At 41.4% G+C, this 18,476-nt stretch overlaps 1 non-coding gene across 1 annotated transcript; it reads right to left on the bottom strand.

The window, feature by feature from the left end:
• Positions 1-1,462: 1,462 nt before the first annotated feature.
• On the bottom strand, positions 1,463-1,544 carry TRNAS-GCU (transfer RNA serine (anticodon GCU)). Its single transcript has one exon. It is a non-coding gene; the product is annotated as a tRNA-Ser (tRNA).
• Positions 1,545-18,476: the final 16,932 nt, after the last annotated feature.

Genomic DNA, 18,476 nt, shown 5'->3' with positions numbered 1-18,476 from the left:
AAGGGAGGAGCATAGTGGTCGTGAACCTATCTTCTTTCTGTTTCACATCAATATCGATTCCCCACACAGATCTCTCTCCCCAATGGAACACACACAGGTTTCCTTTCGGCCAAAAGGCACCTTCACAAAAATTGAGCCAACATTTAAAAATTAGAAGATCTCATACAAAACAAAGCTCAGCTTCCTGCTTCTTTTAAAAACGAGATCTGGGGTATCTGAGTGGCTCAGTCAGTTAAGTGTCTGACTCTTGGTTTTGGCTCCAGTCATCATGATCTCAGGGTGGTGAGATCAAGCCTTGCATCGGTCTCTATGCTGAGCATGGAGCCTACTTAAGATTCTCTCCCTCTCCTTCTGCCCCTCCCCACTCACTCTCCCTTTCTTAAAAAAAAAAAAAAAAGTTAAAAATGAGAAGATCTGAAAAGACATCCAACAGGTATATGAAAAGCTTTCAACATCACTAATCATCAAGGAAATGCAAATCAAAACAAGAATAAGATATCACCTCATATCTGTTGAATGGCTATTATCAAAAACACAAGAAACAAGTGTTGGCAAGGATGTGGAGAAAAGGGAACATTTGTGCACTGTTGGTGGGAATGTATGTAAGTTGGTGTAGCCACTGTGGAAAACAATATGGAGGTACCTCAAAAAATTAAAAATAGAACTACTATATGATCCAGCAATTCCACTTCTGGATATATATCCAAAGGAATAAAATCACTATCTTGAACAGATATCTGCACTCCCTTGTTCATTGTAGAATTATTCACAATAGTCAAGACATGGAAGAAACCTAAGTGTCCATCAATTGATGAATGGATAAAGAAAATGGAATATTACTCAGCTGTAAAAAGAAGGAAATCCTGCTATTTGCAACAACATGGATGGATCTTGAAGGCACTATCCTAAGTGAAATAAGTCAGAGAGAGAAAGACAAATACCATATGATCTCACTTATATGTGGAAACTTGGAAAAGGAAAGACACAGAGAACAGATTGGTGATTGCCAAAGGCAAGGGGTGAGGGATGGGCAAAATCAATGAAGGTTGTCTAGTTATAAGATAAAAAGTTCTGGGGCAGTAACATACAACATGGTAAGTATAGTTAACAATACTGTACTTCATATTTGAAAGTTGCTAAGAGAGTAAATACCAAAAGTTTTCATTACCAGAAAAAATTTTTTACTATGTGAAGTGATTGATATGAACTAAAGTTACCATGGTAATCATTTCTCAACATATGCACATATCAAATCATTTTTTAAAATAAGAAGATCTGGTAGCAGTGAACAGCAACCCGACAGAGCTATGACTACCAAGAACTAGAACAAACCAACTAATTTTCCAAAATTTTCTAGCCTGTTTCTGGTTTTTTCCTACAAACACTTTCGGCAAGATGCTAGCGAAGCCTCTCGCTCACCAAGAGCTAAAACCTCTCTCCACCGGCGCAGCGGGGGAGCCGCCGACGAGGATGGGATTCGAACCCACGCGTGCAGAGCACAATGGATTAGCAGTCCATCGCCTTAACCCCTCGGCCACCTCGTCACCTAATTTTCCAAAATTTTCAACAAAGTCATTTCGCCTGGAAGTATCCACATATGATTGATTGACTGAGGGGAAACCTACTCAAATTATATTTAATATCCCCAGAAACGAATTCTGTATAATTTGTTTTTAAGATGGAACTTCAGTAAACAACTGCATTTCCAACATGTGCATAGACTAATATTATTATATGACAGTAACCATTGTTGATCATGTTTTCTTTCTTTTAAAGCTTATTGGTGAATTTTATTTTGCATCAATGCCAGTGATCACACCTTCACTGTGAGTGAGCTAAGTATGTTCCAGACTTTAGATACTCAGTTGGCTTTATACTCATAGATATTAAAATGAAAGAACATAGTTTTATTATTTCACACATACCATAAATATAATCAAATCTGGTTTCTAGGGGCACCTATGTGGCTCAGCCGGTTATGCGTCTGCCTTCAGCTCAGGTGATGACCCAAGGATCCTGGGATCAAGTCCCATGTCAGGCTCTCTGCTCTATGGGGAGCCTACTTCTCCCTCTCTCTCTGCTGCTCCCCCTGCTTGTGCTCTCTCTCTCTCTCTGTCAAATAAATAAATAAAATCTTTTTAAAAACCTGGTTTCTAAGTTCTTGCTGACACTAGTTCATATTCTTTCATATTGAGAAATGTCTCAAATGCCATTTTTTCCATTGTCACAGTTCATTTATAAGTTCTTAGAACCATTGACAATAATTCAGTTCTTAAAATTTCCCTAAGATTTTTTTTCTAAATTGCTACTTTCAGCCAAACACAAAATGTTTCCTCTTTAACAAACCATCCTAATACAGGCAAATGCAGGAAGCGTGGCATTTGGTTCAATCTCTCTTATATAAGGGATAATGCTGTAAGTTATGAAAATGAAGGTATTCTCACTGAACCCACGAGGATAGGTCTGCCTCATCCCTACTACCACTGTATTACTCACAATATTAAACCTCACTTTGAAAAACTGTATTCATTAAATTAATAAGTGAGAAAATAAATCACCAAAAATGCTAATCTAATGCATAATTTATAGTATTACAAATAAATTGAACACTCCCTGTGCCTCAGGTACAGGAATCTCAAACACAAAAATCAGCAAATCTTTCTTCTTTTCATTCAGTTTCATATTTGAAATAATAATCATGGGGACTGTATGGGTAACTTTTGCCCAAAAATACTTCCCCTAAAGAATACTGAAATCACTTGTCCCATTAAAAATTCTATGAATGATGATTTCTGTTCTTTCTTCATCATTAAAAATAACTGAGTTAAATTTCTATAAAATAAATCAGAAATCTAATTTGCTAAAGACCCTAAAGAGAATGAAGGCATATTCAAATTTGAATGAGGAAGCCTAATGAAAAGTTACCCATCTGTGTAATTAATAGAGCAACCAAATGTCAGACACAAGCATGTCATTGGCTCCAGCTATCAGTCCTCACCTGAAAAGAAGGCACAGAGAACCTAGGCTTTGTCCTGATCTTCCATGACTTCTGGCAGGGGGTGGGGGGCGGCTTCCCAAACACTTTTACTTCTGCCCTCCATTCTGTTCAAGACTGTTCTTTCCCAAAGGGCTCAGAGGGTAATAGATAAGAAATGCCGATTTGAGGGACACCTGGCTGGCTCACTTCATAGAGCATGCAACTCTTGATCTCAGGGTCGTGAGCTCAAGCCCCACATTGGGTGTAGACCTTACTTAAAAAAAAAAAAAAGTCCAATATGAAATTCCTCAAGTTCTAAATACAAACATGTTTATGGAATTGACCAAAACCTGTTGCAGTTTAACCAGTGAGTAGAAATGTTATGGTAGGTAGAATTCTAAGATGACCCCAAGATTCCTGCCACCTGTTGAATACACTCTGTACAAACTCTTCCCTACTGGGTGTGTGTGACTTGTAACTGTGGTGGAATAGGGACTCCCATGATTATATTACATCAGATGGCAGAAGAGATTTTGCAGATATAATAAAGGTCCCTCGTCAGTTTGAGTTAATCAAAAGGGAAATCATCCTGGGTGGGCCTGACGTAATCATATGAGCTCTTAAAAGTCACTGAGCCCTTCCTGAAGGAAGAAATTTGGAGGATGAGAGAGATTATCCTGCTGGCCTCACAGGGGCAAACTGCAGGGAAGGCAAGCAGCCTCTAGAATATAAGAAGGTTGCCCAGTTGGCCAACAGCAAGAAAGAAAGTATCCTACAACCATAAGGAACTAAATTCTACCAACAACCAATGAGCTTAGAAGAAGACCCCAAACTCCAGGGGACATTGAAACCCTAGCCAAAACCTGATTTCCACTTTGTGAAAGCGTAAGATCCAGTAAAAACATGCTTGGAATCCCATGAGATAATAGAAAATACATATATTTGCACAGAGCTCCTAAAACTTTTGTGAATTTCTAAGTAATAACAGCACTAGAAACATTTTTGTTCTGATATTTGGTCTTTGACTCCAGGAACAGAGCTCCAAATCCCTTGGAATTTCAAGGTGACAGAAGTGTCTTTTGTTCTAATGAGATGACTGGGGGCTCCTGGAAGGGGGCTTGTCACCAGAAGGACCAAACCAAGAAAGGCAGCTTGGAATTTTCAGCCCCATGCCCATTCTCTAGAGAGGGGAGAAGGGATAGAAATGGAGTTAATGATTTATGCCTATGTGATGAAGCCGCCACAAAAATCCCAAAGTACAGGTTTCTGAGAGCTTCCAGGTTGGTGAACGTGTGGAGGATTGGGGAGAGTGGTGCCCTTATAAAGATGGAAGCTCCATGCCTTCCCACATACCTTGTTCTATGCACCTGTTCCATCTGGATGTTCATCTGCATCTTTTATCATGTCCTTTTCTAATAAACTGGTAAATATTAAGAAAACTATTTTCCTGAGTTCCGTGTGCCACTCTAGTAAGCTAATTGAACCCAAAAAGGGAGTCATGGGAACCTCGGATTTATAGCCTATAGGTCAGAAGCACAGGTGACAACCTAAACTCGCAATTGGCATCTGAAGTGAGGATGGAGGGCAGTCTTGTAGGACTGAGCCCTTAACCTGTGGGGTCTCATATCATCTCCAGGTAGATGGTGTTGGATTTGAGTTAAATTGTAGGACAGCCAGCTAGTGTCACAGAGAATTGCTCGGCAGGGGGAAAAGCCCCCATGTATCTGGTGTCAGAGGTGCTATGAGTGTGGTGGTCATGGGAGAGGAAAACAAACTCAACTCCTGACCCACAGAAACTGTAAAATAATAAGCTGATGTTGTTTTAAGCTGCTAAATTTGTGGTAATTTGTTATGCAGCAATAGAAAAAAATACACTCATTCAATCGTTACAACAGCCTTATGAGACATGTACTATTAATATCCCCACTTTACAAATAAGAAAAATGAGGCAGAAAGATTAATAACTTGCCCAGAGGATTTAAATGCCAACAGTCTGGCATAAGAGCCTCCCCACTCGGGGCACCTGGGTGGCTCAGTCATTAAGTGTCTGCCTTCGGCTCAGGTCATGATCCCAGGGTCCTGGGATCGAGCCCCACATCGGGCTCCCGTTCCCACATCATGTTCCTGTTCTCGCTATCTCTCTGTCAAATAAATAAATAAAATCTTAAAAAAAAAAAAAAGAGCCTACCACTGTCATGCACATCATTCATCATCCTGCTAAAAATCCCCAGATCTTTACTACTCAGACACCTGGGTCTTGGGTAGATACCCCAAGGCTCAAACACTACAAAACAAACTCCCAAAAGGATATCATAAATAAAATCAAATGACACACCATAGACTGGCAGGAGAAGTCTATAATGTATATAAATTACCAATGATTGGTATCTAGAATGTACTGAGAAACCCTACTAATCAAAGACAACAACAACAAAAAATAACCCAACAGAAAAATGAACAGAAGATATGAACAGGCAATTGTCAGACAGGTTAAATCATACAGCCAGAACATATGAATGGGTGCTCAATCTCACCAGTACTCATGTAAATTTCAATAACGATAAAGTCCTAAATATTGGCAAGAATGTGAAGCAACAAGGACTTTCATGTCCTACTGGTGGGAGAATAATGTGTACAACCCCTTTGGAGAATGATTTAGGAACATTAAATTGAATATAAGAACATCTTTCAAATCAAGAATTCCACTTGAAAGTACATGTAATAGAGAAACTCTAGCCTTTGGGCATAGGAAGAAGAATATGAGAATATTCACTTCAGTCTTATTTGTAATAGGAAAACAAATTCGGTGTTCATCAACAGAAGAGTCAGTGAGTGGGATAAATACATAGGCTTTCCTCTCTCAATGTTATCAATCTCTCCACTAATTTAGGTCCTCCTCAAGGTTTCCAATAAAATTTGCAATTGGTTTTATAGTCTAATCTTAAGTTTAAATGGTTTTGATGTCTATTACCAGTCCTTCATGCCATGATCTCTCAATTCTTAAATTTTAAATGTTGGTTTAACTCTTGATGAACTTGGTCATACGTCTAAGCAGTTTTTTTTCCATACAAGTATTTATCAGGGCTTTTGCACATATGATAACACCTTCCTTTAATTTTCCCAAACAAAAAATCTGGCCACCCATAATTTTCTCCAACTATATACTTTTCTCTACAGGTCGTGTTAGCATCAATCTGTTTTCTTCCAGTATCCATAGACATCTAAGCCCATGCTTTGTTCCTTTTAAAACATCTGTTTTTCTCTGCCTGGGCCTTTGCGGTACTTCCTCTCTGCCCATATTGAAAGGATGAACTCTCTTTCAACTAACTAAGATGTGGTACTATATCTCTGTTAGATAGAGTACCCAGGTCTTGAAAACAAAAAGTAGAAGCTGTTACTGTCCCTGCAATTTTAGGCTCTCCTTGACCACAAAGACACTTCTTCTGACGAATTAAGCAATAGTTCTACTGGAGCAAAAGCTTTGACTGCCATTGGGAGCTTCTCATGCTAGTAGATCAGAAAGCAGAGTGGACGGGGTGCCCGGGTGGCTCAGTTGTTTAGTGTCTGCCTTCGGCTCAGGTCATGATCCCAGGGTCCTGGGATCGATCCCCACCTCGGGCTCCCTGCTCAGCAGGAAGCCTGCTTCTTCCTCTCCCACTCCCTGTTTGTGTCCCCTCTCTTGCTATGTCTCTTCTGTCAAATAAATAAATAAAATCTTAAAAAAAAAAAAAAAGAAAGAAAGAAAGAAAGAAAGCAGAGTGGAGCTACTATACTGGTGGAAGTAGGTGACCCAGATACTCTGAGGAAATAAGATTGCTGCTGCATCACTGAGGCAGGGAAGGATATGTCTGCAACTTAGGGATTCACCAGGCCACCACCTGTCATTTCCAGACCCCTCCAGGAAAGGGTTTGGGTTTCCCACTGGCCAAGCAACCTACACCAGCAGAAGGATGAGCTAAGGGTGGGGAGAGTCTAGAATGGTGGCAGATGACAGAGATGGTGAATATTAGCTGCAGTTTGGGGACCAACTACCGCAGAGAAAAGCTATAGCATGAGCTTCCAACCATCCTGTTACATGTGTATATTTTAGAAAATCTGGCCAACGCAGAAGAATTGGTGACAGTGGGGCAAGTAGGGACTTGCCCTTGAGGCAGGACCCACATCTCCCTCTAAATACTCCAGTGCACACCAGTCCCATTTCCAACTGCTGGCACCCACTCTGCCTCTACAGGCCAGAGGTGCCCCAGAAATGATGCCCCTGAAACAAGCTTCAACCAGTGACTGACAGGAGATAGTGTCCTATCTAGGAGACACACCCCAGTCTCCTTGCCCTTCACATGAGGAAGTCTGAGTTTCATGTTCTATGCTATGTCCTAGTTCCCCGGGTAGGAGTGAGCACATTCCTTGACTTATTTTTCTTCTCTCTCTCACATTGCCATCCATCACCAGTATTGCCTGGAATTATTTCCCATATCCACCACTTACATTCACTTCCTCATCCCCAGTCTTCTTCTGGGGAAATCCAAACAACTTCAGCAGATTTACCACGAAGCTGATGAAGCATCAGGATCAGAACCCCTCACTGGAAGGACCCCAAAAGTGTAGTCACACAATCATATACTTTTGCAAAATTTACAAAAACCATCTAGTTTTAGAACACTTTTTTTAACCCCAAAAAGATCCCTCGTGACCACTGTAGTAAATCTCTATTTCTACCCCAGCCCCTGACAACCACTCATCTACTTACTGTCTCTATAGATTTGACTTTTCTAGACATGTCATATCAATGGAATCATACAATATGCAGTCTTCTGCATCTGGTTTCTTTTATTTAGCATAATGTTTGTGATGTTCATCTGTGTTATGACATGTGGCAATAGTTTGTTCCTTTTTATGACTGAGTAGTATTCCATTGTAGGCACAGATCATATTTTGTTTATCTATTCGCCAGGTGACAGACATCTGGATTATTTCCAGTCTGGGGACTTTACAAATAATGCTACAACGAACATTCGTATATAAGTCCTTGTGTGAATATATATTTTCTCTTGGTTGGATATCTAGGCGAGGAATTGCTGGGTCACATAGTAAAAGTACATTTAACTTGTTAACGATTTTCCAAAGTGGCTGTACTATTTTACAAGCCCATCAATAATGACTGACTTAGTTTCTGTACCTGCTCCCATCTCTCTTAATCTAGAACACACTCTACCTCCTATTTTCATGAAATTTAGTTTTTTAAGAGACCGGGCCAGTTGTATTGTACAATTTCCCATATTCTACATTTAACTTTTTTTTTTAAGATTTTATTTATTTATTTGACACAGAGAGAGAAAGCACGAGCAGGGTGAGGAGCAGAGGGAGAGGGAGAAGCAGGCTCTCCACGAAGCAGAGAGCCCGATGCGGGACTCGATCCCAGGACCCTGAGATCATGACCTGAGCCGAAGGCAGACGCTTCACCAACCAAGCCACCCAGGCACCCATTAACTTTGTTTCTTTACAATATTGTTTAGTTTAACTTATTTTCTATTCTATTTCTAGGAACTAGAAGACCTAAAGACTTGATTACATTCAGGCTAACATTTTTGGCAAGTGGTAATATGTACATCATATTGCATGTATCAAGAAGCACATAATGCCTGATTGTCCTACTATTAGTGATTTATAAAACTGATCATTGTGTTGGAGTGGTAAAAGCCAGACAGCAACATTTTTAAGGTATTTTTGCCCTTGACAGTTAGCAAGAAATCTGTGGGGTAATTCTACGCCTATGGCCAAAAAAAAAAAAAAAAAAAAAAACCCAATAATTGGGAGGGGATGTTTTAGGGAATTTACAAAATATTAAAACACAAGGTGATGATTAAAATTAAAAATAATATTTTAAGGAATAATATGTATACTTAGCATCTGGAACGAATTAAGTAGTGTAGTTGAGTCTGTATTTGGCCATGAGTTTTCTGGTAACCAAAACAATAAAGCGAAGACATTTAGTGCAAGGTCTCACTTCCAAATAGAATAAGGCACATAAATTCTTCCATAAAGGTGAACTGGACTCCAGCAAGAATTTCTCACAGGGATGCTTATATAAACACACTGAATAATGTAGTGGATAATTATTTTAATAAGTATGAGAGCCCGGACATTTGTATACTTTGACTGAAGAACCAGGCTTCCATATCTGAAAAGAAAGTCTTCCTCCATCACACATCAATTTTATAGACAGACTCTAAACAGTGAGAAAAGGGACCACTATCACTCCTGCCAGATCAATTAAAGCGCCCTTAGAAATTAATAAAAAGACAGATTTGCCTAACAGTATTATTTGATTACTCTTATAAAGATATTTCTAAGGGAACTATGATTACACACACACACACACACAGCCAAGAACGTTATTTTCTGATCATCTCCTATAATACAGTCAAATAACTTAGAGACCCTGGAGAAGCAGATAAACATAATTTCCACAAACCTTTTTCACATTCTTCCTTTCTCTATTTATCTCTCTCTCTTTCTCTCTCTTCAGATGTCACAAGCAAACTTCTGGCAAGTGCTAAATTGCAATAAATTCACATGACTAGAATGCCAGTCTTCTGTGTTGTTGAGTGGAGGAAAATACATATGTTTTAGATCCTAGACATGCAGATGGTATGGTTGAAAGTGTTGCAGAAATTTAGGAACCTGATTTATATTCTTGCCAGAGACAGAGCATCCTACTTTCTCAGAGAAGCTACCAGAACCACAATATTTTTTCTCAAAAAAAAGAACAAAAAACAGCTTCATGGGGCGCCTGGGTGGCTCAGTCATTAGACATCTGCCTTTGGCTCAGGTCATGATTCTAGGGTCCTGGGATGAAGCCCCTGCTCAGCAGGGAGCCTGCTTCTCCTGTTCCAGCTCCCCCTGCTTGTGCTCTCTCTCTCTCTCTCTCTCTGTCTCTCTCTGTCAAATAAGTAAATAAAAATCTTAGAAAAAAAAAAAGTTTCAGATCTACTCACAAACTCAAAAAAAATGCATTGTTGGTAAATCTGTATCATAAAACATGGAATAAATTGCTTTGTCTTTTAAGGTTCTTTAAGGATGGTCTTCAGAGTCCAGACAATATTTTAATTACAACTCTAGTACCTGTTAATTAAGTAGCCCTGAGCAAGTTACTAATATCTCCAAGTTTCTGTTTCCATGTCAGGGATAATACCCATTTCTCACAGTTGTTTTTTGTTTGTTTGTTTGTTTGTTTTTAAAAATTTTATTTATTTGACTGAGAGAGAGAGTGAGCGTGAGGGCGCACAAGCAGGGGGAGCGCAGAAGAAGAGGGAGAAGCAGGCTTCCCACTGAGCAGGGAGCCCGGATGCAGGGCTCAATCCCAGGACCCCGGGATCATGACCCACGCCGAAGGCAGACGCTTAAAGACTGAGCCAGCCAGGCGCGCCCCTCAGAGTTGTTTTGAGTAAGGAAAATACTGTAAAGTGCTCAGCACTCTGTAAATACTTCATAGATGGCTGCTTCTACTGCTGCTCAAGGCTCAACTCCCTCCCTCCAGCCCCTCCTCCCTCCAGACGCCCCCCCCTCCACACCCCTCCCTCCAGGCCCCTCTCTCCAGACCCTCTTCTCTCCAGACCCCCTTTGGCCCCCTCCCTGCAGCCTCCTGCAGCTCCTTCCTCAGGCTGAGGGAGCCTGCGCCGAGGGAAGGAACACAGAAGTAAAGACAGTGTCTCTTGTTAATAGCTGAGGAATTCTCGTAGGGACTGGAGAAAGGCTCAGGCCTGAGGCTACCGACTGCTTCCCTTCCTTATCCACCTGTTTCACCGGCAAATCCAAGGGCAGGTGGAGCTATTGCCACACAGAGAATGGCCAGACCAAAGTACATTCCCAATGCCAAGCAAATGGCAAAACGGTGAGCAACAGTCTGGACTTTCAGCTGGCGTAGGTCGGCTCCCTGGGGACTCTTGACCTTTTGCCTGCAGTCTGGGTAGGAACCCCTTCAGGAGATAGTGAAGAAGGAAGGGTGAATTTAAGCGAGGTAACCCCCGCGCACTAGTAAAACCTGCCTCACAAACTAGCCACTCCTCTTCCCAAGGAACACAGGCCAGGCAGGCCAGGAGGAAGAAGATTCCCCATCTGTGAGCTACCTGGAATTCTATGGGAGAAGGACTTTGTCCCTCTGACCTCTAAGGATCTCTCATTGCCCCTGGGTGTCAGTACAGCTGTGTCCTAGAGGGTTTATCACAATGAGTTAGTAGCGGAATGTGTTAACTCTTTGAGGTGGGAATAATTGGTATTGTTCTCCTCAAAGTTGAAATTTGTTTTATGAATACAAAAACTGTGACAACGTTCTTCATTCCTCAAGGAGAGTGCCAGTGGCATTTGGGGACAGACAATATTTGGTTGTGCTGGGATCCCATACTGGCTAAAGTTCAGATGGTCTTGCTGACAATACTTAGTTAAAAGTTTTCATTCCTTCTTTTAAGCCATAAGTTCCTGTTAAATGAGCCAAATGCTTTCATATTTGTCTTTCTACTTGTTATGGTCAGAGAGAAGAAATTCCATTCACCCAATAATTGTACATATTTAAAGTAAAGCACTTAGTACAGTGCTTAGTAAATTGTGAGCACTCAACAAATAGCTACCATTTTCTTTGTCAGTACCTTTATCAGCTTTATTTGATGATTAAATATTTGTAAAAAGGAAAGTCAAAAGCAGCAATACTTTATACCATTTTTAACTTAAATTTCACCTGAGAGGAATTATTTTCATTTTCCAATTCCTGCATTAGCACTCCAGTCTCCCCAAAACTCAGTTTCCTTACCTCCGAAATGGCGGTGATGGTATTGACAGTACGTGGTTTTTATGAGGCTTAAATGAGACTGTCTATGAAGTATTAGTGAGTGATAGCAACTAAACAGATGTTTTTCTTAGGTTATTTTAACAGATGAGGGGCAGAAAACAGGGAAGAGGCAATAAAAAAGAACTCAGCTTCTGAAATCTCTGTGTTGTCTAATTCCAAACATCAGTGTGCATACTAATCACCTGGAATCTTGATAAAATGCAGATTCTCCTTCAGCAGGTGAGGGTGGGAAGATGGGCCCTGAGATTCTGCATCTAACAAGCTTCCAGGAAGAAGCTTTACAACCAGACAGACCTGGATTTGCACCTGACTCAATGAATAATTCTGTGATAAGTTATCTTTGAGACTCAGTTTCCATATCTGTAGAATGGGTATACATACCTATTATTATTATTAAAATATAATAAAATAATACACACTTTATATAATCAGTATGTTAATTATATAGCATAATATAAAGCAATTGCCATGTTGTAGGCACTTAGTATAAATCCTGCTTTCCTACCCAGGAAGAAAACTAAAAAAAACTAAGAAAAACTAACTAGAAGACTAATAAAAGATTTATCAAACTAACAAGATTTCATTTCCGTGACAGAGCTTTAGCTCTGTGGTAAACAGTGTTGTCTGTTCAAAATATTTGCTGCTCCTCACTGGGGGAAGAGTGTATCTCCTCATCTCAGGAATGTCAGAGCCCGCCACACGACTTAAGCAAGCCAAGGGTACGGGAATGGAAGTAAATCGCTCCATTTGCAAGCCGAAGCTTTAAGAGCCAACATGAGGTTCCAACATCGTTCTTTCATTCTCTCACTGTCCCAGAAAGGAGCTGCTCCTTCAGCCTTGATCCTAGAGCGAAGATGTGGAATAATAAACAATTTGTGTGGTTGTTTTAGGGCACAGAGCTTCTAAAACGCTTGGAATTTCCTGAGTGACAGGAGTGTCTTTGTTATCTAATGACGTGACTGTGGCAGGCACCTAGATAGCTTTCAGGATACCAGAAAGATCAACCATGTGACTAGAGGGTTGGAACTCTGGGTCAGCCTGACCTCCGGGAAGCAGAGGGGATCCGGAGACTGAGTTGAATCATGTGAGACTCTGGACACCGAAACCCAGTGGAGCTTCCTGGTTGGTGAATGGGTGAACTGCTGGGAGTATGATGCACGCTGGCTCCCCAAGGAGAGGGCTTGGCAGCTCTGCATTCCCTCCCAGACCTTGCCCTGGGAGGACCCTTCAGACTATAACTGTAATCATAAGTATAGCACTTTTGGGGCACCTGGCTGGTTCAGTCGGAAGAGCATGCAACTCTTGGTTGTAAGTTTGAGCCCCGTGTTGGGTGTAGAGATGATTAAAAGAAATAAACAAAATAAACTAAGTATAGCCCTTCCTTGAGTTCTGTGAGTCATTCTAGCAAATTATCAAACCCGAGAGAGTTGTGGAAACCCCTGAATTTATAGCCAGTCAGTCAGAAGTGTGGGTGGCCTTGGGAACCCTGAAGTGTGTCCAGTGTCCCCGGTAAGGACGGTCTTGTAGAGAAGCGAGCCCTTAACTTGTGAGGCATGACCCAATCTCCAAGTGGTGCACATCAGACATGCATGGCAGCACACCCAGTTGGGGGCAAATCAGAATAGAAGGAGACAAGTTGCTGAACCAACATATACCAGGAGGGAGAAATAAATCTTCGGTTTTGTGAACCACTGTGATCTTGGAGCTGTTTATTTTGGAATGCTAGGTCATCTAATCTGACTGGTACAAGGGTAGACAGTACTCAGATTCCAATCTGAAGGAATTACATCTCATTAAACTGGTGCATCTGGTGAGGAACGGGGTACACTACCCAGGGCATGCAATGTGCTGCGGTGGCTCTTGCTTCTGGCTGCCCAGCACGTTTGTTCCCCCATTGCCCTTTGTCAGGTAACTGTGCCTGGCTCCAGCCCTAGACCCAGGGGTAGGCATGTTCCACCAGCCTGGCTGATCTTCATACCAGCACATAGTGAAGGGAAGGCATCACTGAGGCAGGCCAGGATCTTTCCCTGGAGCAGCTAAGATGGGAGTGCAGCTGAGGCTTCTGCTGATCCCCTTTCTCGCCCTGTGGAGAGCACCTGTCTACAGATGGAAGCCAAGTGGGGCCAACAGAGATGGAAGACAGATGTCCATTAGGAGAGACCTCGTGACCTAAGCCCTGGTCCCTGCAGCTCTGCCTCCATCTGGGGAGCCAGCCCAGAATCCTTCTCAACTGCATGAGCCTTGAAATCATTGTTTTTCCTTAAGCTGATTTGAGTTGGGTATCTGTCATGATAACCGAAAGAATCCAGATGAATCGAAGCTAACATTGAAACAATTCTGGCTATAAAAGAATTCTGTTGGATTTTTTTATTTTATTTTAAATGATTGGTACTTGTAAGTTGATGGGTGCTGAATTCTAGCTAAAAGGAACCCTGGAATCTACTAAAGACAGAGCCAAAAAAAAATAGAAGGATGGCAAAGTGAACAGAAAGACCTGTATTTCTACGACTCCTCCTGGCTAGGCCTGGCATCAGGAACTATCATGTCAATATGTGGATGGTATTAGCCCTGACAAATAAGCCCTAGTCATCTCACTATGGGCCAACTTTTCCAGAGTAAGAAGTTGTTTTTAAAAGGACTAGACCTTAACAAATTTGTTTTTAATCTTAAATTCCATTTGAGGAATGATTTCACAAGTTTAGGATTTATTTTAACACCATGACAGTTTTAAGTCAAGGAAAAATGAGCAGTTACCTCTACTGTCTGCACATAGCATGCAGAACGTGTGTTTGGTGGCATACAGACCTCAATTGAGATCCCACTTTGCTGCCTACCACCTGTCATGCCTGGGGTAAGTCTCTTAGTTCCTCTGAGCTTTACTTACTTTATAAAATAAAATTGATAACTACACTGAAGATGTAAAATACTTAGCACATATATTTAGCAGGTCATGTATTTTATGCTTAATAACTGATAACTATTATCATTATTACATCAAGTCATCTAGGCTGCTTCCAGACTATTAAAATGTGTTACTGTATACAATGAAATCCTCTGCCAAAAACCCTCTTCGTGGAAAGTTTCTTGTGGGATTGGAAAGATGCCTACTTCTTCTTAACATTTTGTCATCATTATCTTACCATTTGAGTTAAGGATGGTCAAATCCACTTTTGAAAAGCAACCATACAGAGAGGCAGAATATATTTTAAAAGGAAAATGACCACTTTTAATTTCATCTCTAATTAAATTTATTTTTTCAAAGATTTTATTTTTAAGTAATCTCTACACCCAACATGAGGCTCGAACCCACAAATCAAGAGTCACATGCTCTACTGACTGAGCCCTGATCACTAATTAAATTTAAAATTTAATTTTCAGGGTGATTGGTTGGTTCAGTTGGTTAAGTGTTAGCTCAGGTCATGATCTCAGGGTCCTGGGATGGAGCCCCTGCTCAGCAGGGAGTCTGCTTCTCCTTCTCCCTCTGCCCCTCCCCCCTGCTCATGGCTCTCTTTCTCTCTCTCTCTATCTAAAATAAATAAAATCTTTAAAAATTTTTATATTTTCAAATATCTACCTCAAACTGAAATAAGAATGGCTGACTATTAAAGTGCCAATTTTTTTCAAAAACCAAGCCCTTTAAATCGAAATGAAAATATACAGTATTATTAGCTCATGACAATAAATTCACTTGGCCAGATGGTTTCCATTTGGAAACCCAGAGAAATGGCCCCTGGAAAAGCAGTCTCTCCACACCAGGCTTCCTATGGTTGGAGCTTGGAGCCCTCCAGTGCCACAATTTCCTAAAATTATTAAGCTTCTAATGAGGGCTTAGGAGGCTGTCACATTTGTTCCAGAGATCCGAGAGTTCTGAATGCATAGCATATTAAAGTAGGACTAAGCAGAAATACAGACTAAGAGAAATCACGTGTTCTTGATGTTAACTAAGGTCATCCCGGCCACCCTCACCACCACTACCACTTACTTTCCCACATGAGTGAATAAGGAAAAATCTAAAACGTTGGCCCTGGGATTTTGTTTGGCTTGGTTTGGTGTTCTAAAATTGTTCCTATGTAAACACATCTTACAAAAGCCCAAAAGGGAGTTTAGAGGTTGGGGTCTTTGCCCTGCTTCCCTTCCTATCATGTTACCCAAAAAAAAAGGAAGTTAGTCATTAGGAAATGAATTTCCAGTCACCTTCAGGACTAAGAAAAAAAAAAAAAAACCTCATCATTTGCTTGGAGAGCTTGACGGGAATGATTCCACAGTTGCTTCATTACTATTACCACCAGGATCAGAGGTCTCCCCTGGATGCGTGGGCAACCCTTGTGAAGATGGAGAGGAGAAAGGACACAGTAAGAAGGCAGCCAGAAGCAGCCATTATATGCCTGGTGTAATGGAATTTGGTGAAGATGAGAATCTAACGGAACAGCAGAAATCGAAGGAGGAATTACTTTAAGGAACCAAGTGGTTAGAGATAGCTCTTAAAGAGAGTGTCAAAGAACTTCCAGAATTGGTACAGAATTCCCACTTACATGGGTATTCAAATAAAAATTAATAAGGAAGCATTCATGGGTAAATTTGTTTGGGTTCTCATGACCTGAGGGAACCGATGTTACTAGGCAGTTTTTTTGGTGAAGAGTCTCATCGAAAGTGTTCCTATGATGGGGAGAAAATGCAAGCATCGAGGACATCTTCAGCTGAGTCCTGGAATACAAACTATCCCTTCATACAAATTGAAACGTAGCAAGAAACAGCATTCCCTATGTTTTGTAGGCTCTGGACTTGTGATCAGAGTTTGATTAGCAAGAGATTTCTGGTGGTTTGTCTGTTGTGAAGCAGGTCAGAATGACTGCCATTTGTCATAACAATTCACGGGGAAGGTGTGCGCAATGTGGCGGCAGACATAGGCTGGAGGCAGGGCATGCCCGACCCAGTGGGCCACATAAAGAATTTTTATCTTACTCTATGTGGCATGGAACCCATCGGAAGATTTTCAAACGTTAAGGACTAGGTCATGTTCAAGTATAAACCTGTCTTGCAGCTACATCACTCCCTTCCATTCACTCAATGAATATTTTGTTAAAGTCCAATATGTACCAGTCACTGTTGTAGGCTCTATAAATAAACTGTTGAACAAGACAGACAAAAGCCATGTCTATGCCAGCCTGGTTGTTATCCCTGAACAATTTCCTTAAACGGAGCTCTTCCGGCACATGAATAGAGGCAGACCAGATTTTAGCGCCTTCACTCACGTCAGCTAGGCTCCCTCATATAGTGCACACCCTGTATAAATGTTCATGGTGGCCCTGGGCAAGTCACTTGACTTCAAAGGGCTTCTGTTATAGTGGGAGCAGACAGACAATGACCAAGTAAACACAAGATAAGGGTAGAGGATGATATGATCAAGAAAAACTGAAGAAAGACTTCTATAGATAGGACGGCCAGGGACAGTCAGGAGACTTTCTCTGAGGAGAGAGTAAATAAGCTGAGACATAAAGTATAAGAAGGAGCCAACTGTGAAATAAGCTGTGGTAAGAATGTTGCAGCCAAAGAGAACAACATGGACAGTGGCCTTGAGGCAGCGCCAAGTAGGAACATCCTCAGACCGGAAGAACAGCAAATAGGTTGGTATGGCTGGAGCGCCAAATGTGAGGAGCAGAGCAGGAAGACATGAGGTTGAAGGTGGTGAGGTCCCTGCCTATAGGACTCTGGGTTTTGATAAGATTTGACTGCAGTCAACAATAACATATTGTACGTTCAAAGTTTTGGTAAGAGGCTAAATGTCATATTAAGTGTTCTTTCCGTAATTAACAAACAAAGACTTCAAAAAGTTAAGGTTGAGGGACCTGTGGGACATGGATTTTTATTTATGGGGAGTGACAGTGCGCATGGTGACTTCACATGTATCAGCATAGAAACAGTCATCAAACCCCAGTGTGGGAATGATACTCCCGGAGGAAGGCGAGGGAACTGTGGACAGAGCCTTCAAGCAGGGCAGACTTTAAGAGGCCCGATGAAGGGGCACCTGGGTGGCTCAGTCGGTTAAGCATCTGCTTTTGGCTCAGGTCATGATCTCGGGGTCCTGAGAGCCAGCCACGCATCCTGGGATCAAGCCCCACATTGGGGTCCCTGCCCAGGGGGGGTCTGCTTCTCCCTCTCGCTTTGCCCCTCTCCCTTTGCCTCTCCCCCCTGCTTATGCTCTCTCTCTCTCTCTAATAAATAACTAAATAATTTTAGTAAATAAATAAGTAAAATCTTAAAAAAGGGGGGGACTGATGAAGAAGAAACGCTGTAACATCTGCCTTTAAAAGGCAGATGACACTGGGTTTCTGTCTGTTACTCAGGAAGTTATTTAACTCTGAGTCTTGAGATCCTCATATAAAATGGGAATTAAAAACACCTACCTTATATATAAGGTTGTTCTGAATATTCAATGAGATAATGTATACAAACTATTATAGGACCTGGCACTTAGGAGGGGCTCAGTGAATGGCCAGCATCTCTCTTTCTCTCTCTCTTTCTCTCTCTCTCTCTCACACACACAGCATAAGCCTGAATAGGAAACTAAGAAGGAGCTTCTCAAGAGAAAGGAGCATCTGGGAGAGTGGTGTCACCAAAGCCGGTTGAGAGAGCTGAAAAATGAAGGTGGTCAGAGGT

Source organism: Eumetopias jubatus, unplaced genomic scaffold (genome assembly GCF_037043125.1).
Source record: "Eumetopias jubatus isolate StellerSeaLion01/CBP00866 unplaced genomic scaffold, mEumJub1_p1.0 scaffold_16, whole genome shotgun sequence".
Lineage (NCBI taxonomy): Eukaryota > Metazoa > Chordata > Mammalia > Carnivora > Otariidae > Eumetopias > Eumetopias jubatus.
The sequence above is the reverse complement of the archived record's forward strand: the minus strand, read 5'-3'. Positions and strand labels throughout refer to the sequence as shown.